The sequence below is a fragment of the Lepeophtheirus salmonis genome, chromosome 6, assembly GCF_016086655.4.
Source record: "Lepeophtheirus salmonis chromosome 6, UVic_Lsal_1.4, whole genome shotgun sequence".
NCBI lineage: Eukaryota > Metazoa > Arthropoda > Copepoda > Siphonostomatoida > Caligidae > Lepeophtheirus > Lepeophtheirus salmonis.
Window position 1 is genome coordinate 20,153,616 of NC_052136.2, and position 26,992 is coordinate 20,180,607.

General features: G+C 30.2%; 1 protein-coding gene across 3 annotated transcripts in view; it reads right to left on the bottom strand.

Moving 5' to 3' along the window:
• LOC121119320 (CAP-Gly domain-containing linker protein 3) overlaps window positions 1-24,922 on the bottom strand; it is a 77,072-nt gene extending 52,150 nt beyond the window's left edge. The window contains exon 1 of one of the 3 annotated variants that reach the window (XM_071889674.1): window positions 24,739-24,922. The gene's annotated coding sequence lies outside the window, so the exon portion shown is untranslated. The remainder of the gene's footprint in view (window positions 1-24,738) is intronic. The other 2 variants (XM_071889675.1, XM_040713955.2) reach the window with 2 other exon arrangements.
• Window positions 24,923-26,992: the final 2,070 nt, after the last annotated feature.

Here is a 26,992-nt window from a genome sequence, read left to right on the forward strand (position 1 = left end):
TCTTTCTTAGCCATATATTTTTTGTACTGACGTACTTTTTTATGCAACATTTTAAGAGGAATATACTCAGAGTCGATTACTTCTCAAATTCCTCTCCCACTTCTCTAGACATAGAGAAGTACAAATGTTATATTGCTCCTATTGCGATTTCTGAAGTTCCTCTATGGATAATTAAACGCTGTGCCCTTCAACCACTCCTCAACGTCTTTAGCACTGCCTTCCAACCACATGCTCTCATCCACAGAAACCATTTCCTCCACATCTGGATCAGAAAGAGATAGGAACTCCTCTTTAGAATAACTTTCAAGCTGAATATATTGTTATCATTATTCTTTAATAGAGATCATCGAAGTATAAAGTAAGTACATGTGCGTGTGCTCATGAATGATAGGGAGTAACATTGAGGATTTGTGGGGAGCTATAAGTGTAAATCATAGTTGTACTTAGAGTAAAATTGAGGATCTACATCACAGTAATTCAAGCCTATGTCTATACTAGATACAAAGTTGGATTTGCCTTTGTTTCATTCCTTTAATACCGGCACGTAGTTAACCTAATAAAACGTCAAGACAGTTAGGCTACTATTCTCCCAAACTTCTTCAAATTGTCTCGACTACCATGTCAATTTTCAGTTTCTTTTACAGCAGGTTATATTTTATAGAACTTTATTCAAGTATGACTAAAAGTAATATGTTACAAATTCAATTAAATGAAGCCTAAGTCTTTTACGTTACTCATCCATTAAAAGAAATTAAATTATACATAATTATTCTTATCTTCAATAAGTTGAATTTGATTGATGTACATGTATTCATTATAAAATAAACATTCAATGATTGTACCTACAAAAATATATCTTGTACTCTAATCATCCATCTCGATCAAAATTGATCCCATGGAATTATATGTATATGTACAAAAATATTATATCAATAATTGTACATATAATTCAATCATTTAACCTTATAGGGATGTTTGATTTTGATGTTAATAGAATATAAGCTAACGATATTCAGTACATCTCTGAACCTTTCCATTAAATAGAGAAATAATAAATCACTTCTTGTGTATCTCTCAGCTTTTTCTCCTCCAACAAGAGAAGGAAAAAAAAAAAAAAATCAGGTGTAGATAAGTAAATTATTCACAACTCTGGAACTAGTCTTCATTTAATCGTAGAAAATTGTCCCCATCTTAACAAAAGCTTATTTGAGTTCAACGAATCAACATTGAGAACACAAACAAGGGATACGAAAGAAACAAATCGACGTCTGACAAAACTATGCAGTTTAAATTTTTATGCTAGTTGATACGGCGTTACCTCACTAACTTTAAAGTTTATTATATATTTTATAATCTGTTATCAACTTTTCTGCTTCTGTTTTCCTCGTCATTGTCCTGAAATTTGATTAGTTGAGTTCAAAATACCTTATGTTGAGCTGTAATTAGTTCCCAATAATTTTTAGAGAATAAATGTAAAGCTGGAAATAATTGCCTAAATATTAATTGATTTTTAGTCGTTTTTTTTTAATTTGCCAAACTTGCAAATTATTTTTGGACTATTTTTCTGATTATTTTTGGAGGTAAAGGATGTCTTTCAGCTGAAATAATGACTTGAACGCTGTGGGATCAGTCTAATTTGTACAAATTGGATAAGAAGTAATATTTGCTATATATATTATATTATTAAGTCTTTAAAATATAAATTTTGTTATGGTTCTTTCATAGCGAGTTTTATAATTCATCTTCATCTGCATATATAATAAATAAATTAGATTCGACACAATAAACTCTTATTTGAAACTACATAATCCCTTTCCCAAGAGTTGAAAGAAAAATACCTTAAATTAAAATTCACATTATTCTTTATAATAATCCGGACTAGGTCATTCATTAACTATACTTAATTCGAGTTCAGAATATCAGCATTTAGAACACTAGTATGAAGGACTAAGAAATATAGTGTACATTTTTATGTTAGTGGTTACGACGTTAACTCCCTAACATAATAATTACATTGCATTTTGTTGATTTATCTGCTACTTTTCTCCTGATCAGTGTTATGCACATAATTCGGTTGAACTAGTATGAGCTCTCGTTGAGCTATTATGAACAATTCTACAGAATTATTAGATAGCACTCTGCAACAAAATTCAGGTCTAAGATAAAATCCACATTTATTATTGTTGTTTAAGCCATAAAACAAGAAATTGATCTTTAAAATTTTCAACTGCAAAAGGTTTGGTCTTTAAAGCCTCTTTTTAAAAATCACCTTTTTAAAGGATAATTTCAATTCAGAGCCGTATTCCAAAATGAGTCCCATCGTTAGTCTTTCTCTCTCACTCCACGCCATTTATATATATTTTTTAAACAAGCGCTTTGTAAAAAAAAAAAAAAATAATAATGTATGTATATGTTCCTATTTGATACCCGAAATTCTATATATTTTTTACTTTCAGAAGAAAAAAAAGTAATTTACAAGGGATTAAGGCTTGTGTGTAAATATGAAGACTAATTTAAAATCCATTTGAATATTGATTGAATATATGTTTATATAATAATCAAACATGGAAAAGGTAGTTATAAGACTCTTTTTTAACGTATTAGATTTACATTTTGAAAAAAGGATACAATATGAGAATAATAATGAACGATAAATCCTGATGAATAGTTTTGAATATTTAAAAAAATTAACGTTTTTCTATCAGGGAAGAAAAAATAATTATTTTGTTCGTTCTTTGTCAAGCTCTTGTCTTTTGACGACAAAATGATATATTAGGATGGAGCTTAGTTTTTAAATTTTCTAAATATGAGGTACTTAGGATCTCAAAATGTTCCTTTTAGTCTATAGATATAATTAGATAACTTTGAACTTCAAAAAAAAAAATTTAAAGGTACCTTAACGGCCTAAAGTTTTAAAATTGTACACATTACATTACGTATTACAGCTTTTCGTGCTAAAAAAGAAATTCTATCAACAATATTTTTTAACTTTTTAGGAGAATTTTGTATCTACGTTTCTAAAAGAACGATAAGTATTGTTACATGAATTGTAGCTTTCCACCTATCCGTCTGTTCTTTAGCGTATCAGAGCTATAACATTTAACAGATACATACAAAATTTTCCAAGTACGCATACTATTTACTTAGATAAACAAAAAAGTGCAAATTTGGATGATATTTTCCCAGGTAACCTTTTTATGGCTTGTACTTCTAACCTATAAAACTTAATTTTTATAAAATAAGTCAAAAATATTGATAAAATTAATAAATAAATATTACAAAATAAATTTAGTAGAAATCATTTTTATACACATATGACGTTGGTGTTCAGTTGAAGCCACTTACAACAACGAGTCAAACAATATTGACTATTTTGCTATACCTAACTACCAAAATGTAGCAGAAATATACAATAAACATTTAATGTTATTCTTAATTTATATTTCCTTGAATGCCAAACCATTTTTTATTTTTCAATATTTATAAAATAATACTTTAAATTCTTGCATTTTGTTATTTTTTAAATTTCAATACTTTAAGGGTGATGAGCTACCCCTAAAAAAATTTCAAAAAAGTTTTGAATAAAATAATAATATTTATTGACTAAAAGAAACATCTTGAGCCCCTAAGAACCTCAAATTTAAAAAATAGGCTTATTATTATAAGCCTATGATTACAGGTACTCTAGTCTTTGGTCCCTAAGAGAGGAAAATATATTCTTGATATTAAAAGCTTCAGGACAATCACACTGCTGAATACATCTTACAAAATTTTGACGGGAATACTAAACAAGAGGCTAGTGAAGATCCTCCCACATACTATTCCACACGAACAGAAAGGCTTTATGAAAAATAAATTTGCTGAAGACATCCCACGTACAGTCCAAGATATAATCAATGAGATTAAGCTGGCAGGCAAAAGTTTTGCAGTTTGTCTGATAGATTTCGAGAAAGCTTTTGACACTGTCACCCACCGATTCATTCTTCGGGAACTGCTCGAAGTATCCTTTCCACACAAGTTTGTAAGAATGATAGTCACTATTCTCAAGAGTGTTCCTAGTATAGTACAAATACGTCCAGTTTCCTAGTACAAGGGAGTGCCGACAAGGGGATAGTCTATCCACATATCTATTATTAATTTCCGTCAGATGTCTTCACCGAAAAATAATGGGAAATAGAAAAATTAATGGCTTTCAATATGTTGATAAAGTTTATAAATCACTCTGGTATGCAGATGACCTCACAACAATCATAGAGGGCTCTACGGAGACCTTAACAAGTTCGATTAAAGAAGTATTTCTCACACTGGAGAGGTTTAATAAAAACTCTGGACCCAAAGTTAATCTCGAAAAAACAGTGGTCCTCACGTCCGAAGAGTTAACACTTAAGGCAAAGTTTCCATATCTCAAGTTCTCTAATACGTCTTTGCTCCTGGGTGTCAAAATTGAAACATCCCAACCCCAATAAAAATAAATGAGTCATTAATTTTGTCAAAACTAGAAAACTTAAAAAACTTATATTCATCCCTTCGCCTGAATATTTTAGATAAAATTAAAATCTGGAACTCCGTATTGATCCCAAAAGTAATTCACCTTATGAAGTACACTCATTTCAGAGAGGATATTTGCAAAAAAAATGAACAGAATTCGAGAGGACTTCCTATGGAATAAAAAGAGGCCGAATATATCGCAAAGCCGGTTAGAGGTTCCCATTAGAGACTAGGTTACCTAAATCCCGAAGCAAGCTGGAAATCATTGGTCCAATAGGTTGATTCTTGGGGAGGACTTCTGGGCACTTAGAATTAAAAATATTTCTACGAGTAGCTGGGCTACCATCTAAAAGAACGACTCCACATAGGTCCACGAGAGTTATGCAAAGTTACTAAATCAGTTGACAATTTATCGTAAAGAATGACCTACTCATGGAAATCGATTCTCCCAATAGTTCTTCCGTTACTTTGTCCCCACGAGCCCCTAAACTACAACAATAGATTATTAAATAAAATTGAACTACTCAAGTCTGACGGAATTACCTCTTTCGGGAAACTGAAACAACACCGAAAACCAACTCTTACATCATACAATTTCTTGGTAAAACCTCACGTCTTGAAGCTTTGGCAGAGCTCCAAAGATAAGCAAAGCTGTTGTGAATCCGAAACTCCTTGTCTCTTGGCCTTTGGAAATGTTCCCAGCAGATAAATTAAAAATGTAATAGCAAGGAGTTAAGGCATAACAAAACCCAGAGAATTAATGAAGAAACGGCTACTTAATAGTCATGGCGCTCTTGACAACTCCATTCTGAATAATGCGGAACGTATTTTAAATAATCCCTACACAAACTCGCATCAGAAGCTATTTCGATACCAATTAGCGACAGGATCTATCTATACGAATTCCAAACGTACCCTGGAAGAAGAAAGAAAGTGTGGTTTCCGTAAAGATAAAGTGAAAACCTCCTCTCACCTCTTTGTGGGCTGTCGGGAGTTATCGGAGATACGAGGCATGTTCGAGGAAAGGGTTAATGAAGGCTACGGAGTAACAATGAAGGAGAGGGACTGGCTTTTCTTCAAGTCTACAGGAACTGACGAAGACATGAGGATAGAGTCACTTATTTCGAGGTTTCTTATTATTGTTTACAAAAATAAATGCCACGGAGTCCAGTTAAACTGTTCAATAATACCGGAATGATTTGAAGAATAAACGCGTGCACGCGCACTGCTACGTTAATCCTGTCGCAAATATTGACAGTTCTTTTTTTATTATTCAGTGTTCTTCTTCTCTTGTGTTTATTTTTTCTTTTGTATAATAATTAAAAGGATCTGCTTTATGTAGGGTGGAGGGAGACGAGAGGGAAAATAAATGGGGGAGAAAAGAAAAAAACAATATATAAAAAAATACCTTATCGATTGTACAAATATTCATTATTCATTTTTGTACTTGTAAATTATAATTTATATCTTACACGCCTCAGAAAAAAAAAAAAATCCAGAGTTACATTTTTTTTACTTTTTCCAATGATAACTTGTATGATGTATTTAAATTTCAATCTATCAGGCTCTATGTAGTCATTAGTTATAATTATTATCTACTTATGTACCAATTCGTGTGTTAAGTAAAATAAAGTTTAATATTTAGAAAGAAAAAAAAAATCACACGATCGTTGAGGATGTTTTTTTCTTGATATTCTTGCTCCACCAGCTTACTTGGCAAATATTCCAATATGTATAACAAGGTATATTTACTTTTTTTTAAAAATGTCCTTGTTCCTGAAGCCATGATAACAGTAAATAATTTGGGTTCAGCGTGTTAATATTTTTTTTAAAGAATCTATATTTTTCATTGAACAAAGAAATTATTTTTAATATTTTAAATGTTGGTCTTTCGTGGCGGACCTCTCGTCATTATTCGTAATTTTTTTACGGTTTCTGGTCTGACGATGAGCCCTGAAGCACTAAAAAAATATACCAAAAATAGCGGATAATTTGTCGTATAATTTCGGAGCACATATTGTAAGGAGGAATTCTTGGCTTACTTCACTGAAAACTTAGAAGGGAAAGTCAACACAATATTAACAAAAACGCATCAGATCGAATACGCGAAACGATCATCAAACGACACCACCTTAAAAAATATATTACCAATCGTGGATGTCAATCAAAGTAGCAAAAAAATGGCATGAATTTTATCATTTTAGTAGTTTTTTTTAATGTTATTTATATCCGTATTTTATATTATGTGTACATGTTGTTCTTATTAAGTTGTTTTAACCTAACCTTTGTTTTGTTTATATATATGCTTATAACACCACTATTATGCTTTATGGAACCTTATAATTGTATGACTAAAGTCTAGCCTCTTGGCCAAGAAAAATAAATAAAAAAAATAGGCTTTACCCTAATGATATATATGTTCATATACATATTTTAGGTATATAAGATATTTCCACTTAAATAGAAAATGTTATCAATACGTGCAATATAGATTACCAATAAAATTTCAAGTGAGTAAAGATAATAGGAATTGGGTGTATTTAAATGCCTAGAATAAATACTCAAATAGACAGAAAGATAATTACATCGATAGGCCATTTACTCACTTACTTTTAACTATCATAATAAGAATAAAACCATTTTACAATATTCTTACATTTAGTTTAAACAGATCTTTCGTTGTATTCAGATCCCTTGATCTTATATATAACTATGGAAATGATTACCAATTCAAAATTATGATCTTATAGGACGATATTGTATTTTTATATATAATAACCTTTTACTCTTAAATATACAGAATAAAGGGCCAAAATCAGTTGGTAGTAGGTCCAATTTATTTCACAAATTAAATTATTCAAATTCAACAAATAAACTTTTATAAAACTGATAAGGTGAAAAGAAGTAGAAACCTCGACAGCAGACAACAAAATACAATGTAAATGTGTTAGTGCCGTGAAATATGTCCCATAATTTAGGAATTATCTGGAAAAGGATATCAAAGGACTTGCTTCTTGAAATTAAAAAAGGATAACATGCATTTGCTCTTTAGTCCTTTTCTTGGGCATACAAAAACAACACATTATTAGCTACAATATGTTTTCATTAAATGTTTCCTATTCTTTTAGGAAGGACAATTTTTCGTAATCAACACATTTTAATTATTTTATTATGTATTTGTGACGTCAATTGGAACAAGGATTCGATTGGTTATTTAAAAGAATCAACATTGAGATTGATTCGTGGATGCAATGTATAAATACTAAGGAACGATAAAGGAATCATAAGGCCTATCTACTAAAAGACTATAGGAAAAAAAATGTAGATTAATGATTTAGTGTGAAATTAAAAAACATATGAAAGACTGAAAAGTTCCCAACCCCACCAAATAAAGAAGTGGAATTTAGGAGTTGATGCATGGAATATAAACGAAAAAATACACTCGTCCATGTTGAGTCATAAATTGTAAAATGTATTTGTATATATCTTTAATATTTCAAATTTGTTAAAAAAAAATCAATGTTGTTCATCGAATAGGCTCAAAATTGGAAGAATCAACAGCTGACAGTTAACCTAATCAGAGAGGGGGAAAATTGTTGTCTCCTTTTATGATATTTAGAGTTGTTTAAAATATAAATTGCCGCCTATTATTAGAATATATAACTATGTCTCAGCGAAAAACAATGGTTTAAATACATTCTTATAATAACTATTTATGAGAATGAATGTTACATGTGAAGTGTTTTAAAATCAAAAGATTTGCTTGACTTCATAAGCATTAAATATCAAAAAAACATTCAAAGGAAAATTTTATTATACAATTTTATATCTATGAGCAAATTAAACGTCTCATATCTCCTAAGTCAAGAGACCTACCACTCCCATCTTTTTTTAAAAAGTGAGATATGGATTTGATCTTATTCTAATAGATTTTTTATCAAAAATATAGGATACAATGTTTGAGATATTGAAAGTAAAATTATACCTAGCCCAATGGACTTGCGAGAAATTATTCTCTTGAACTCAATGTGCGTAAGTTCGATGCTCAGTGGCTCTTTGATAAGAAAATATACTTAATATATATCGACAAATTCAAAGACAATTCCTATGTCAGATGGAATAAGTGTATTACTAAATTTTTTTACTCATACTAAGTGAGTGCAACTCCATCTGACCAATTAAAGAAACATAAAAAAATATGGTAAAGGTTAAACATATTTTTTTATAAGAGATTAAAAAAAAATATTTTGTTGCATAACACAATAGTTATCAAATGGTGTATTAATTATCTGCATCTATCAGATGAGTTGTTGATACATTCCAAAATGCAAGAGTTTTTGAGAGGGTTTTTTATCAAACTTATCATAAGAAGGAGTTCCTTAGAGCTGAATCATGTTACAGGTCTGTAATTATATTTTTGAGTTTCCTAATGGTAGTTTATTTGACATAATACATTTTATTCAAATCTGATGGGAAATAAATATAAAGTGACTCATGTACATTTATATATTTGTTACGAGTATTTAATATAATAATCATCACTCAGAAATACATACAAATAAATATAATTAGAAAATCTTCTGATAAAGATAGATGCCAAACGCATACGTTTTTACAGCATCCGTATTGAATACATACATTTGACTTAATATGTAGATAATATCACATAATTTATTTGTAAAAATGTATAATTATCTATATTTTTTGTATATAATATGTAGTAAATTTCACATAGAAATAAATTTACTAAGGTACATAGTAGGGTTTCTCCCTTTGGATCCCATTTTCTTGGGATTTACCGGGGTTTTACCCCTATGGGAAATTTTGCATTTTATATAAGTTTCATTTAATTATATATAATTCATTAAACTAAATGTTATATGCATATTAAAGAATCAATATAATACACAAAATAAAACTGTATCATATCTACACAAAATTAAATGTGTTTTTATAGCAATATGAGATATAACATTTTTTGATGAATCATATTTCTTTAAAAAGAGTTAGAAGAATTTTGATGATACGCAAGTTGACTTTTAGTCAACTGGTGGTGTATTGTATTCTACAATATAATAATAACTATATTCCGTTGTCACAGTCGTTAAAGATTAGATAATAAGCCAAAAACGACGCAATGTGAGCTTTTGTCGTGCTAGCTAAGGTATTTTCGGGCAAACGAATATGTATTAAAATCCGATTGAATTCTTAAGTACATTACACATTTTTATAAATATTTAAACAAATGTGATGATCTGGAAACTTAATTTACTGAGTTTCTTTCACTTCTGTAAAATTTATTGTCTTTAAATAATTTGAATCCTCACATGCACTGTATATAGTGCTCCCTGATCTATATCATAAACATATTTTGATATAAAAAATAACAATGTGGTCGTACTAATGAAATATTGCAGGTGACTACATATACATCGATGGTGTATAAGTCAGTGCTCCCTTATGTATATCACATATATATTTCTGATCTAAGAAATAACAATGTAGTCTTATTAATGAAATATTGCAGGCGTGTATATTGGAGGGTATCGTCCAAAACAGAAAGGAGATAGCAAAGGTTTAAGAAACACTTTTTGTTATCCGTCATATAAAAAAATAATTATATTAAAAAAGGTGTGTATTATCGTATAATGAATATCTTATTTTATTATTAAAAAAAATGTCATGGGACTTTCCAAGGGTTCAAAGAGCAATAAAAGCTTGTGCACGCACTGTTTGATAAAAAAGAACTTCGATCATTTGATCATCGAAAGAAGAAAAAATAAAACCCTTTTTCCCTTTTTGCAAGGTAAGTACTATTTCTCAGAATCTTAATTTAAATACTACTGTATTTTAAATATGATACATTTTACAATCACACATACCTACATAAAAATATTTTTTCTAATAAACATCTTCACATGTATAAACATCCTTATTGAATGTTGCCATAAACTTCTCAGAATCCTCTGAAACAATTGTTACAGCTCATTGAATCACAAGGAAAGTTTTTAAGTTGCAAATCTGCTTTTGTAAGGTCTTGATGGGACCTTAATTGTAATATTGGCGGAATTGATAAGGTGATAGTTGACTTTTTTTTCATCAATTTTCATCAATAACCACTTTTGTCTTGGCATAATTTATGCAATTCTCTGTTTGAGAGTTCATAATTAAGTTTCGTTATTCTTTGTCTCTCTCTTTAATCTTTTTGCCGATCACTTGCCAGTACTTGAAGGACTGAACAATTTCATGTCTTCCAACAGAGAGCTGCAAATTACTAATATTACTGCATCAGACAGTCTAAATCTGTCAGTTAAGATTGCAATATTTGGGTAGTTCAGTTTATTTATTTCTGAATTGTTGAAAGTCGTAATGGCTTCTTCTTGTTGTTGCTCATCATTCTTTTCTCTTGATAAATCTTGAAAACATGGAAATGGAATATCACTGTCGGTAAACTGTTTCTTCTGAAGGCTTTGATTTTCCTTTATATTCTCTGTCTGTCTCCCTCTCTCTCCGCTTATTTTACTCCATGATCCTTTTGTCTGGAACTTTGTCAATGATTCCAAGCACATTATAATTATGCGTCATTGCACTATAATGCTTAACTGTTATGCATATGTTATAATGCATAAATGTTTAACTAATAAACCAAGAGATCACGCATACACCCACTTTTAAAATATGACGCATTAAGGTTTTGTCTATTTTATATGGGCCAAACCATGGATTACTTAACATCTGGACAAACTATTCACTTTTAAAATCATGCAACCTCTCTATTATAAGTATTACTTTTTTTATTCAATAGCTTATATTAATGTATTTTTAATCGTCAATTAGTTATAAATAAATAGTATTTTGCATATAGAGTGATTATTCTTTATAGACGTGAAATGTGCCTTCAAATGGTGTGGTTTCTTGTTCCCACAATTGCAACATATCTGGTCTAAAGCACAATGATAATAGGATAATAACTTATTTGCCCAAATTTTCTGTATCAATTTCTTAATAAATGGAAATCAGCTATTCCAATAAGTCAGAAATCTTGTAAAAAATACTATATATTTATTTCAGTGATATCTAATGAAAGCTTATATACAATTATTATTGTTTATATACATAGATGGTAAATCCGTTGATAGCTCTAAAAATATTATCTGATCTCTTTATTTTAAAAGTGAAGATTTTGATACAGTAACTAAATGGACAAATGGAGAACTAAAAAGGCTTATCTTGAGAAAAAGTAATTTAAGATTTTAAAGATTAAAAACAGAAGTGACAATTAAAGAAAAGACTAGTATGATGTCAATGGCTGAGGTAAACCATTAACGGAAAAGTGATGAAATATAATTAAGGGTTCAAAATTTTTGAGGAAAGATGATATTTAAAATTTGTCGAAGCTCAAATAAAAATTTGTTATCAATTGTGTACCAACAAAAAAATAAGAGTAGATTGGATGGATAGGTTTGATTGGAAATTCAATTTCTGTACATAACAAAATCAGATTAAGGTATTTTGTACAACATACAAAATTAGTTAAATGATAATTCTCTTTTTGAGAAAATAATTAATTAAACTGTCCAACAGCAAAAATGGTACAAAAATGTTTTATTTAATTTTTTCTCTCATTGCTTCATAATAAGGACATTTTTTTTTTGGCTACTTTTAAGGTTCAAAGCTGTTTTTAGCCCTCGGTGTTGAAGATAGGGATAAATTATTTTAATATATTTTAATACCGAATGTTAAAAAATTATAAAACAATTTTTATAATATCTGGATCATACTTTTAACTCGAGTTATCTTTGTTTAAATTGGAAAATAGGTGCTTTTTATTCAGAGACTCATAGCTTCAAGACGAATAGATTCAAAAACTTTAAAAATATTGCATTCGTTAGCTGAAGGTATGAATTTTAATTTAGAAAAAAACCGTCTCCAAAAGCACTCTAAATCGTAGTCAATTTAAGATAAAGCCACAGCAATATTTCAAGGAAAAAACTAACTTTTGAATTGATCTCATAATAAAAATCCACAAGTATTCCTATGCCCCAGCTAGTAGAGATAGAAACAAAGACAGAGAAGAAGAAAAGAAATAGAAACAAAGACAGATAAAAAGAAAAGGATTTGTTCCGAGGACCCCCTTGAATGTCCATTTTTTATAATTCTTCACTCACTACGGTTATGGAACGAGTCCTTTTGTGTCCATGAAGCTTGAAGTAATTTATTTATACAGTTTGAGGCATGAGGCTAAATGTTATAACAAATTGTATAATATATCTTTTCTTTTTCTCCTTTTTCTCTCTCTTTGTTTCTATCTCACTTTTTCTTCTCCCTCTTTTATTCTATCTCTTCTAGCTGGGGCATACGAATACTTATGGGTTCTCATTATCAGATCAATTAAAAAATGAGTTTTTCCTTGAAATATTGTCGTGGCCTTATCATAAATTGACAACGATATAGAGCGTTTTTGTGGAAGCACATATTTTTAAATCAAATTTCTTACTCTCAGGTATCCATTGAGATCATTTTAAACTTTTTGAATCTATTTGACTTGAAGTTATGTGCTTCTGAATAAAAAGCACCTATTTTCTACTTTAAACAAAGATAATTCGAGTAAAAAGTATGATAATAAATCAATATTGTCTTTTGGTACCGCGTATTACGCACGTTTATTTTGATGGTTTTTCTTCATTTTTACAACTCCAATCTTATTTTTTATACCAGTTGTCAAATATATTACTATTAAATATACTTTCAGTCTTCATTTATGTCAAATAAAACACCCTATTGTACCAATTTATTATTTTGGACTAAGTTTTCTAATCACTATTATTGATTGTTTATTAACATAAATAATAACTTTGCAATAATATTGCAAATATTTGGAACTGAAATACTCATATAATGAGGCAAGTTAGAGAAAAGTTTATTTAGAGATTATTTATTTTAAAAGTTCTAATAACCGGATTACGTGGCTTGTGTCTAGCCAAATTTTAGGTAATCTATGGTCAAACAAAGAGTGATCACTAGATGTACCAGAAAATGTACAATAGTATGTTGCAGAACATTAAAAAAACAAAACGCATTTCACATTATTTGCATGGTGAAATAGTGTAAAAGGGGGGAAATTGTTTTTTTTTCTTCTTCTTTTTTACTATCAAGTTATAGAAGGTCTACTTTCTTAATCAAATGGGACGCACACAAGAATTTATTGCTCTTTGCAACCTTGTAAAATCCCTTGACAATTTTTTTAATAAAATAAGATGTTTATTATATAATATTACACATATTTAAAAAAAATATTTTGTTATAAGACGAATAAAAAAAAGTTTTACTTATACAAAAACATTTGATCGTAAAATAGGGGGGCGGGCACACAGAATCAATTTGTCTCCATTAATTTTTATTGTCAAGACGCATCTTTCGCGGGTGTTAAACTTTTACTATCTCAATTTTTGTTCTAGACAATACCCTCTAGTATAGAGGTATACAAAGAGCACTGTTTCTGTTTGCTTTTGCTCCCTGATGTATATCATATGCATTTAAGAATATGTTAAGATTGAAATAAAATATAAACTTTGGTATAAATACATTGGATGTATAATATTTTTGTGCGCTCTTGAGACTAAAGTACAAGTCAGTCATCGCAACATATCATTTTCCCCCCAAAACTCTTATAATTATTCTTTCATTATTGATGAAAGAGCAAATATGAATTAATCTAAATACTTATGAAAATCCAGTGTATTTTTTAGCTGGCCACTTTTTTTTTTTTGAATGTGTATCTGAAGAATGAATTTTCTTTTCCTTAGCAGTTGTCATTATTATTTAACTCCTGAGTAGTGAACATCCTTTCCTAAATAGATTTAAGATTCGTGTGTCCTCATAAAAGATGGAGCGTAAAGATGAGGATTTGTTGCTGAGTTATAATTGTACATCGTTATTGGACAAAGAATAAAATTGGGGATCGACATGAGAGTAATTCTAGCAAATGTACTTGCTTATATCCTTTTCTCCTTTTCCCTCTTATCACAGCTGTTTGTTGCTGATCTATTGAAACTTCATGAGCATTATTCTTCCTCTTCTGCAAAACATTCTTCAAATTGTCAGGGTCACCATGTTGATTTTCGGTTTCTTTTTTTAACATGCCCATTCTAAAATGGATTTTCATCATTGGATATAAGTATCAATTGATATAAGCGTTCTCATGAAAAACGGAGAGTAATACGGATATTTTTCCAGTGGTTATTTAAGGAAATTTAGCCGACACTTTTTACACTAGGAAATGCCGTGTACTACTGCTAATTACTTATAACGAAACATTGGAAAACATGTGGGAGTCACTTTAGTTGTTGCATACAAGTAGTAACTTTCGGGGGGCATAAAAACCCATGATATCTCGCTTTTTGTTTTTATAATACCCCTAATATATACACTTTAATTGATGGGTTAACATTAGTTTGCAATTTAATTAATGATGCATGTTTAAATAATATATTTTGCATCTCTTGAGTAAACCGAAACAAAAAAAAACAACAACATTTGTTAATGATTTACATGTTTCTTTGAGTACTCGTACATATGCATGCTCGAGGATGTATTTATAAGCCATATTATGTGCATGCATGAAGTTTTATATTTGTAAATATTTTGTAGATTTACTAACAAAAAGGAATGACGATTGCTATCAGCAATTTTTTTTAATGACAAGGATATAAAGGGGTTGTTATACAATGAGAGTCACAAAAGAAAGAAGGGAAAATGTATTTGAATAGTATACTATAAATAAATCATCTTTTTGGTATGAAAGAAAATGTGGACTACAAAATTAACAAAAGTATTTTTCAAAGTTTCTTTTCGCCCTACTAATTTTTATAACTTTATACATATGTACATCAGAGCGTTACTTCAATAACATAAAAATGTATGCTAGATTTATTTGTCAGCTGTCGGGACTTCTGTTTCTTTTTCTCTTATCCGTGTTTTGAACGTTGATTAGTTGAATTCGAATTAGCTCTTGTTAAGTTGTTAACAATTCCCTACAACTATCATAGAATAATAATACCATAGTTGGAAAAATTCTGCAACTACCAAGTGATTAGAGCTTTCTACCCTGTTTCTTTTTAGAATGAAAGGTTCTAATATACAATAAAGGTAACGAAGTGACATATACATCCATTACATTATAACAAGAGCAATTTTTTTTTTTTTTTTTTTGCACGCTATACATTAATCTTCTTAATTTCTATAACTATATATTCTTTATCCCTCGAATGTATGTACTATGAATGGATAATATAATATTTTTTTTTATGAATATCTGTTTCTTTCTTAAAATGTATTAGACTTTAAATTTTAATTTTCGTAAGAAAGCCAGATTTTTGTATTCCCATGAGAAGTAAAACAGTTCATCTGGGTTATGAAAAACATCGAATCTCAAAGAGAAAGAAAAAGATAAATGTCAAAAAAGATAAAGGTAGGGTCGATTAGACTTATCTTTCAAATACTAAGAAATATCTCATGCTGAATTCCTTCAAATAAAGTGGGTGTCCTCATTGTATCCTCAGAAATGTAATATGTAGTAGTTTTATTTTTAAGCAATTTCTATGAAGACATTTGGAAAAACTATCTCTTCCGAAAACTAATTATAAATTCATAAAACTTTCAATCTTTAATTGTTGCTACTACTATGCAGGAAATTGAGGTTATTATTATAAATATAACAACAAAAAAGAATAAAAATTTGGTAATCGTTTCCATAACATAAAAAAAAAAAAGCATAATTGCTCATAAAATTGTTTCTGTATTCTAGAAAAAAAATTACAGAAAAATTGGATCTTTTTCGGTGAAGTAATAACTAATAAGCAAAAAACTTTAATAAGAGAGGTTGAACCATTTGATATTATTATATGGTCACTAGACCATATAATAATATCAAATGGTTCATTGTAAATATTTTTAGTAGTATATGAAAGATATAACTAGGTCTGTTCTGGTTCTAGTGAGTTTTATCACTAACATTTTCGCCCCAAACATTTTTTCTGCATTTAATTTTTTCCCCTGGTAATTTTTCCTCGAGTAAATTTTCGCCGCCTTTTTATGTTTTTCTATTCTCAGTTCGAACTTTACTGTTGTATCTCGATCAGATTAATTATATAGCTAGGAGAAGAAGAAAAAAGAAATAATGATAAAGAAGTAAGCTGTAATTTTGTTTTGTTTATATATTTACTATTGTAAGGAGTAAGGAATAACGGATCCGGAATGCTGAGTCTATTTCAAAAGGACTCATTGACTTGTGGTACGTTAATGAATCATAGTCGTGGCCTTAATTGAGGCTGGAAGAAATGAAAAAAACTCCATCGATAGAAAGAGAGGAATATTTATTGATGAATCTTGTCCGAAGATGGTGGGTGACCTCTAAATTATCTACCCTTACTACTTTTACTATCAACGAGATTAAATAACTCACGAAGGTGCATCTCTTTTCTTGGATTCATATTCAATATAGTATTGAATGTAATGGCAAAGCGGTAGTTCCATCAATTATATTCTGACAATATGGATGTCGATGATGAGGCACGCATTGGTAGGCAATTATCAAAAATATCGATAAAATAATAGAAATCGTCGAGGTGGACTGGTATGTGAGCCCTTATTCCATTCCCTAGGAACGGAAGATAAGCCAAAAAACTGTTTGGAACCATTTACCTAAGGCTAGTTTTAAGAAGAAGCTCGATCTATGGGTGTCCTACGAATTGAAGTAAAATAAACTTTTGGATCGAATGGATGTTTGTGATTGTTTGCTGGAATGTAACGAAAGCGATCCATTTTTGAAGCATTTGGTAACTGCCGATGAAAAATCGGTCATATACGAGAACAACAGCCGAAAAAGATTGTGGTCAATGCATGGTGAAGTGACTCAAAGGATCGTCGATTCGACTTATATTGTCAACAACTGACCAGATTGAACCAGGCCAGAATTTGTTAATGGAAAGGGTGTTACATTTCATTAAGACAACGACGCAACAGAAGCTCCAAATACTTCAATAGGAGGTTTTATTGCACTCACCGTATAGTCCAGACTTGGCACCAAGTGATAATCACCTTTTCAAGCATTTCCAAATTTTTATCGTTGGACATTACTAGCCTCAAGAGATGCTTGTGAAAATGAGCTGTTAAAGTTTTTACCAATACAGACGAAGGCTTCTTCAATCGTGGAATTATGAAATTGCCTTCAAAATGGAAAAAAGTTATCCAACAAAGCGGCACATTTTTGATCTAAATTGGAGAATCCTAACTATGTTAATTTTATTGTCAAAATAAAGCTAAAATTCCTCAGAACTTTTTATTTCTTCTATGAAAAAATGAAAAAAATGTGAGGCCAGGGGATTAAGGTCCCGTACTACATAAATTATTAATCCATAAAAATGCTTGTATTTTTAATTTGCCACAGAACTACTTATTCAAAAAATAAATGTAATTGGAATATACAGCATGAAAAACTCATTACAAATGTTACTTAATTTGTAGGAACATACTAGAGTGTTCAAGTGAAACCTGAAATGGCAACTACCGGATCCCAGATTTGAATGATCTCAGACTAAGTTGCTGGAAACAAAATTAAAGTATTGCAGAACCAGGTACAATTACTTACAGAATCCCTCAATCTGTAGAAATGTAAATGTAAGATTCAAGTCAAAGAAGAGTATTAAACAACTCGTGAGAAAAGAACTTCTTAAGTGGTTCACACCTTCTCAAACAAAAATAGCCAAAGCTAAGGAAAAATCTAAGACACGGTTGGAAAAAGAAGACATTTTTAATGGCCTTGTTTTAAATAGTCCCTCAAGTAGGACTTATAAATATATAAGGGACAAAAAGTTATAGCCTTAATCGAGCGTGATAACCCTCAAAAGGTGGATTAAAGATTTCGAAACACCTACAGGAGTACAAAGGGATATCTTAAAATTGATTGAAAAACAATAAGGAGTAAGAAGCTAAACTATGTATATGATGTCCTTTATTTTGATGAAATGTCATTATCCAAAGAAGTGACAATTTGTCAAAGAAATGAGGAAATGATTTGATATCAATGCAGAGTCTCCGGTACTTCATTATCTTACTAAATGAAAACATCAAATTTATTCAATATTGCAGATTTTTTTAATTATACAGCTTACCTTTTTTATCCTGATAACAGCCATCATTTTAATATTACTACAACTATATAAAAAATATAATAAGGTAATAATACATTTATTTCCTTATGGTTCGAGGTTTGATTTCATCCTGGAAACAAGCAACTTTTTATTGTTACGATAGAGCGATCACCAAAGATTTATTGTTCTAAACTATTTCTGAGTTAGAGAAAATAGGAATCAAAATATACGCAATGGTTTCTGACGTGGGAACGAAAAATCAAAATTGTCGGAAACGGTTGTGGATAACGGGGGATCAAACGTCATTTGGAAGTCCAGCGGATTTCAGTCGTTCAATTCACATTTTTGCCGATGTTCTTCCTTTAATCAAGCTAGGTATAAATCACTTCATCACGTGAAATGATAGATAAAGGTCCTGATACTTATAAGTATGAAAATTGTAACAATGGTGATGAAGATAAGGACATTGATGATATTTTAGAACATGAGGGTAAAAAAATAAAAGATGATGAACTACTGGATCCATTAAAGGAATGTAAAAAAGAAGCATTCACTTAAATTACTGGATTTGCGGGAAATAAAATTCATGAAGAATTTTCAAGTCTCGGTACAAAGACAAAATATTTAGATTCTGATCAACTCGTACATGCAAGTCCATTCATTGTTTCTAGATGTCAAGGAGGTCTCATGCAGCCATCAGGAGAATTCTTGGAATTTTATAAAGAAATGGAAAGTTAATTTTTAAAATTTCATAATCTTTGAGTTGACTTTGATCCTTTTTGCAATATAAAGACTCACTGACTTATTGTCTACAAAATACCCCCACGAAAATGTCAAATCATTAAGAAATTTGTCAGAATATTTCATCGTATAGAGTACTTAAAATTTCTTAACAAACATAACACTGCAAGATTAAAACCAGAAACACAAGGTGATTTACTCATTACTAAGTCATACTCATATGTCATTTAATTAACTCTCTTCTTAGTACATAACTAAATATGGCAAGTTAATTATTGTATGTAATTGTCCATACTATTATTCCATTATATGTCTACTATTTTGTTGTAACTCTGATATTTTAATGAAGTGGTGAATAGTGTTAAACCTATAAAATTGAATTCTTTTGTCTTTTCATTTGTGAACGTACGTAAGTTTTTTTGGTTTTTTTTAAATATGTATATAAATTATATGATCGAAATTTGTCGTTTCGATGTCGTCCTAAAACACTTTTTTCCTTTTTGCGTTTTAAGCCATACAAGAAGAGTCATCATTATTGTATCATCATTGGGTTCCAGACCTCTATGGGAGATCATCCTTGAACGGCCTTTGTAGTATATTTATTTCCTATATATGTACAGGTTGCGGTAGCAAACCGTGGACTGTTAATTAATGTTTGTTTTCTCATTACTATGAAAAGGTTTATTGATTATTTTTTGATATTCGGTTTCTGCCATCCTTTTTACATAAATCATTTAGTCATTTTATCATCATGAGCGATCAACAAGTAAAAAGGAAGTATAACTCTAAGCTCCTAGATGATAAAGATTATGGACACAATTAAGAATAATTTGGAGCGAATGAGTCCTATTTAGAAATTAAACTGGTGTTGTTTATATGTACAATGTCCATATTACTACTATAAATACATACTTTTAATCAAAAAATGAAATAAATAGGTAGTAATTGTCCAAGATAAGAATTAAGAATAGAAGAGTAGATAGTACAAATATCTTGTTTTAAGTCATTCTAATAAAGGACTAGCAGCAGGTAATTTTGGTGAGAATTATATTATTGAAATACAATACAATATATAATCACTAATATAATATAGGATGTCAATTCGTTGAATGAATTCCTTTGCTCATAAAAGAGTCTTCTTTTTATATCAATTCGTCAAATAAAAAATAATTACATATATAAATGAATATTATAGGTCAATTATGTAGTTGAATACACCCTTCTATCTGTGGCCTCTTAATAACTCAGTATGAAAACAAAAAAACAATGAAATTAGTAAAGAACTCAAATACACATAAAGTTGTGCTGACATTCTTAAACTTCCATATTTAAGAGTTAGTTTTGCAAATAAAAACCCACTAACATAGTTTGGTGTATGTACATACCCCCACTACGTATGTAAAAAGTAAATTGAGTTACATGCCCACATGTGTATTAACAAAATAAAACAAGGTTTAACCTTCATTGACTTAGTGGGATCTTCCTCTATATTATTATCCAAATGTAACAAGAACTTCATATCCCTCTTTAAATTATGCCATGAGTTTCTTCTCTCTCCCTTGAGGATTATTGTGTGTATTTGAGAATAAAAGGACTGTTTTCGTATTTTAAAGCTATCCATATATTCGAATTTATTCATGCAATGAAGTTAGTTGATTATAAGTTTAATAATTAGTATATCTAAGAGGTAGCATGCATTTATAATGGCGAACAATGTCTCTCCCTTGGGACAAAATTAATGCTATTGAGGTTCAACGAATTTATAAAAAACCTCCACACTCGTGAATTTGGGGATTTTCCCGACTTAAAGTATTTTTAGCCAAATTTAAAACATTTTTTAAAGAGAAAGCTTTTGTTGTCAAAAATTAATATGTTGTTAAAATTATGACCATTATTTTGTAAATATATATTGTCAAATTTTATTTTTTGCAATGATTATAAACTAATATTGTAATATCAAACAAAAAAGGTCCTTTAAAAAATATGTATTTTATAATAAAAAATAACCTTAAATACAACTCTGAAAGCCTGATGTGATTCACTTCTTAATTAGAGCATACCTAATGTTTTGTCTAGGAAAAATATACTATTTTGTCTAATTAAAAAACATTAAAATTAAAAAATGAGAGCACGTAGAAAACTGCATCGAAAATATTAATAAATAAAACTTAGAATTAGTTAAAATTTTATGTTGAAATGTAATTAAGATTTGTAGTTGTTATTGAATTTATCGACTTATATTATTAATTGATTCAATAGTTTATTGCATTTCGTAAGGATGTTAAAATGTACTTCTTTTAAGGTAATGGCATATGTACAACTAGTTTTGATAAATTTTTTTTATCTTGATTAATGAACAATATCTTAGTTTACGAACACACGGTATTCGACCTGCATGTGCTTTAAATCTACTTCAATTGAGCAAATTATGGTTGCAAACAGATTAATTTCATTGTTTAGGATCCAAAGTGCTTCTTTGGCCTGTAATTACCTATGAAATGAGTCTTATTAAAAATACTATCAAAGTACAGCACCATCAGGATAAAAAATGTGAGCTGCTTTCATCCTTTTGTGAATTACATTAAAACTGGCCCTACTCTTGGCACTGGTAAAAAATGTCCATACTAAATTTACATTGAGAAAAATTTTCAGCGAAAAAACTTGCTCAATTAATATAGTTTGTTTTGTCTGTAAATGTCGTAATGTAAAATAGTTAATTAATAAATAAATTATCATGTCATAAATTTATAAGAAATATAACAGAAATCTAATCAACAAATTAACTCGATAGTCGATAGATCTCTTTTTTTCACATTATTTCCTGATGTAAAATGTAAAAAAATATTTTGTATTAGCTGCTTTTATCAGTTGTTTTAATTATTACTTCACAACAACTACGTTTTACCATAAATTTAAACTTTTTGGTCACTGTAAACCATTTTCAGTTTTTTTTAAATAAAAATTTAAGAAAAAATAAAATAAGACCGATTACAACATACAAATTATCTTGAGTGTAAAACCGGACTTAGTTTTAAATGTTAACCATAGCAGTAGTATACAGTAATAACTTAAATTACAAACATCAAGGTATAAATTTAACCCGCTATAGTTTCAAACATTTGCTGAGAAGCCATTAAAGAACTGATGTTGCACCTGAGATAATTTTGTATTTCTTAATCGGTCTTATTTTATTTTTTCTTAAATTTTTATTTTAAAAAAACTGAAAATGGTTTACAGTGACCAAAAAGTTTAAATTTATGGTAAAACGTAGTTGTTGTGAAGTAATAATTAAAACAACTTATACAGAGAAATGAGATATAAATTAATTATTAAAATTTGAGATTAAATTTCGATTTTTTCATTTTTAGAAATGAAATTTTACATTTCTCGTTTTGAAATTCTTATGTCTAGTTGCTTAGGTTCTTGTCACCAACAATAAAACTTTAAATTGTTCAAGAACAAGACAAGATCCAAGACGAGATCTTGACCAAACTCGATAACCACATAACTCTTTCATACATAAGTAATGAACAGACTGAGAATGTGATGCGATGAAAATAAGTCAATTTGTAGTCGAGTTTTACGAAGTAAGCAAAGAAAACCCTGGTTCTTTTTTGTCTAGGGACATATTTATATAAATATTTTCTTGTATGTTTCTCCTCATTTGAGGGCACTCGACCATGTAATTTGAATTATTATCACAATTTTACTCTTTTAAAGTTATTACAGTTTGTTTTGGCAACAACTTGTATTATAATAAAAATCTTTGAAATCTTTTTATTCCTCTTTTCTCATGCCAATATGTTAAATAGTCTTTTATTTTTTTAAATATTATTATTAATTTTTCCTATCGAAAATAAATCTTTTGGAAATAAAAGTAAAAGAATATAGGTGAAAGATTAAATAAAAAAATTATTTATCTGAAAAACAATTTTTTTGTACTGGGTATTGCATGAAAATTTTATCGTTTTGTATTCTTCAATTTTCTTTCCACACCCTTTCAGAACAATGACTTTGTAATGCAGGCTCCCTTGGCAACGATGGTGGCTTTCAAGTAACGTCTTAATGAATCACCCCTGCTGGAGAAAGTCTCCTTGCTCATACCCTGCCAGTGTGTATTGGGATAGGATAGGGCTGTTGCATAGCATATAATATTCAACTGAAGGACGGATATCAATTTGAATAGTTTTTTAATTTACAGAGGTGGAACGGTGTTGCAATGAAACGATGATTTTGTCTACGGTATTATAGAGATTTCAAATCCGGATGTCTCAAATATGACTGGTATCTCAATCCAGACCGTACAAAAGATTTTTTGGAAATTGATTATTCCAGATCATCATCAACCGCAATAAAATCGACCAAGAAAGTGTCCAAAAATTCGTGACAAGCGAATTAATCAAAAAAGTATCGACCATGATCGATGGAAGAAATTGTACTGCCTTGTATCAAGTAAATTGCTAGAGATCACCCTTGGGTCTGGCAAAAAGAGTCAGCACCTTGTAATGTTTCAGGCAGGTCGCTGGAGTGGCTGAGTGAGTACTGATATGACTTCATAGGGAAGTTAATAAGTCCACATCTTAATCTGATGGATTATTTTGACTGGGGCTACGTCGAATCTAAAACAAATTGAAATTTGACACATATACCAAGGAACTACCTCGTCAACGCCTGCTCCTCCTTTTGGGCCCGTATCCATGCTTTGATTGATGTTGGAGGTGAATACATAAAAATTAACTCTTTTTCAACAATCATATGTACAATTCAGGGCAATTTTCAAGCAAATCTCCCGAAAAATGCAGTTTCGGTGATAATTTAAATTTTTTTTAAAGTGCACCAATTTGATCCTAATACCCGCATATGTTCCATTTCTTATATATTTTTTGGATACTAATTAAATCATATAATATACGAGTTTGAAGCTTATTATTATACTAGATGCACTGGATTTTTAATATAACTTTTCTGATAAAAATTACTAATTATTAAGTACTATGTGCTATATTATACAATTTAAGTGCTCAAAGCTATTTTACTCCTGAATATATAATAAATAAGTAACTTTAATGGATACAAATGAAAGGATAGCATGAATGTATTTAATTGGTAATTTAGAATGGATGGTGTTATAGTTTAAACTTGTATGAAATACCAACTTCTGGTTAATTAATGAAGACTACCTTCATTGATAGGCGTAATACTTCAAACTACAAACATATTTATTTTATGTTTTTGAAACATTAATTTATTTAGATACAAATGAACAAAGTTTGAAATGAATTTCAAAAAAAAAAAATATGTTGTTAAGAAATGTATATATTTTTAACTAATTTTATATATTTCCTTATCAATTAATTACCTGTACTTTAAACGCGTCTCTAGGAACAAATTCGAAACCAAAGGACAATGTAGAAACAATTGACTTATCGTCTTTCTAGTCACACAAATACTTCGTCATTATTTCTTTATATATTTATTAAATTCTAATAGTAAGAAACCTTTCAATGCCTTACTATGCCTTCCTTCCTTTCACTTTAAAAATACACAAACAAAAAAGTGATATTGTACAATGTACATATCATTACATCAAGACTGGCCCGTAGTCATAACGATTAGAGACACATATACTGAGTGAATTTATTTCAGCGAGGGTCATCTTGGCAAAATGCAATTAGACCTCATTACTCATCACCCACCAGAGCGGTTTTCAATGTCAAATTAGAAGAAGAAGCGACTGAGGTTCTTATCAGATTTCGTTTCAACTCCGTAAGCATATTTGTAGGGCTGGAGCGGTACGTAAAACCCACAGCTCGGTATGAACTGTGGTACACCCTTTACGGTGCGCGGTTCGGCACGGTATTTTGTAAAATGTATTTTTTTAAATAGTTTAATGTAGTTTTTCAATTTCTTTTTGCCTATTCAGTGAAAAAAACTTTTTTAAAAACCTTGTCTACATGTTTTCCTTATATAATTTTTGTCAATTATTGAAAATCTAAAACTATTCATATAATTCTAAATCCATCTCTCGAGTACACGTTTTCCTACCCTACCCTGTTTATTCTAAAGGTCATCAAAATTCCTTTAACTTACTTAGGTAACATATGGGCTGGCAAATGCCGGGCTTCACTTATAAATGGCTTTATTTTTTTAAATTTACATCATTTTCAGCTAGTAACAACTTTGAAAAGACAGCTGTCAAAATTTCATGACAATCTATTCATTAGTTTGTGAGTCATTGAGCTAAGTGAGACGCTACTTTTGTTAATTCTAAAACAATAGATAACTACTTTGTGTTTTTAATTTACACTAATTCTTGACGTGAAAAAATACTGATCAAGCATAGCAATTGCTTGGAAATTGTTATGGGTACTCCACTCCATAAGAAAATAAAAATAATAATAATTAAAAAAAAAAAAAAACAATTTTGAATATATACATTATCTATACATATGATATTTTTGTGGGAGCAACTCTTCTCCCGATATTATTTTTTATGTGCACGGAAAATTGCCCAGGAGAAAATTGAAGAGGAAAATTGCCCTGGAGAAAATTGACATAGGGAAAATTAATAATCATTTTCTGATAAAATCACAATACCTCGGCCCAAAACTTGTTTTGTGCTATGGCAAGGCTACCAAGCATGTTAAAAACCAACACCGCCACTTCACAAAACATTTAGGCTCCCTCTATAACTTCAAAATATTATATTTTTTAAGAGTATGGCAGGGACACTATGCAGGTTAAAACTCACTGCCACCACTTCACAAAGCATTTAGGACCCCTTTAAATACTTTAAAATAAACTCCTAGCCCATGATGTCGTTTAAGACTACGACAGGGACACCAAGTCTGATAAAAACCACAACCAACACTTCACAAATCATTTCAATCCCCTTCCAATTCTTCAAAAAACCGCAGGTTTATTAAGGATAAGAAAAATACACCTAGCAGGTTAAAACCACTGAATCCACTTCACAAAACATTTTTACACCTTCCAAATACTTCAAAATAAACCAGGGCCCATGGGTTGATAAAAAAAATACCGGGTAGACACCAAGCAGGTTAAAAACCACAGCCAATACTTCACAAAGCATTGGCGGCAGTAGTCTTTGAACGGCTTGGAGGCTCAAAGACAAGTTAAATTTATCCTCCACTGCTTCCCTGAGCATAAAGAAACCCTTCTCATATCCCAAATATACCCATGCCCTCAGGTTGTATAGGTGAAGTTCTGGGCCGAAATATAGTTTTAACTCTACTGCCACCACGTTTCTAGGCACCAAGGAACCCTTCGAATAAGGTATAATACACTCCACCCACGGATTGTGCAGTTGAACTGCTGGGCCCGAGTCAAGTTAAATTTGTCTCCTGCACTTCCCTGAGCATCAAGGAACCCTCCTATTACCCCAATATACACCCCTAGGCGTAGGTTCTGCTGGTGAAGTATCGGGTTTTAAGGAAGTTTTAAACGCACTGCTCCGGTATTATTAAGAACCAATCACCCCTTCTAATTTTCTGGAATACAACTTCGCCCACGGGTTGTGGGCTGCTGTTTCCAGACACAAGTTAAATTCTACCACCGACGCTTGATTGAGCATCAAATAATCCTATCTATAT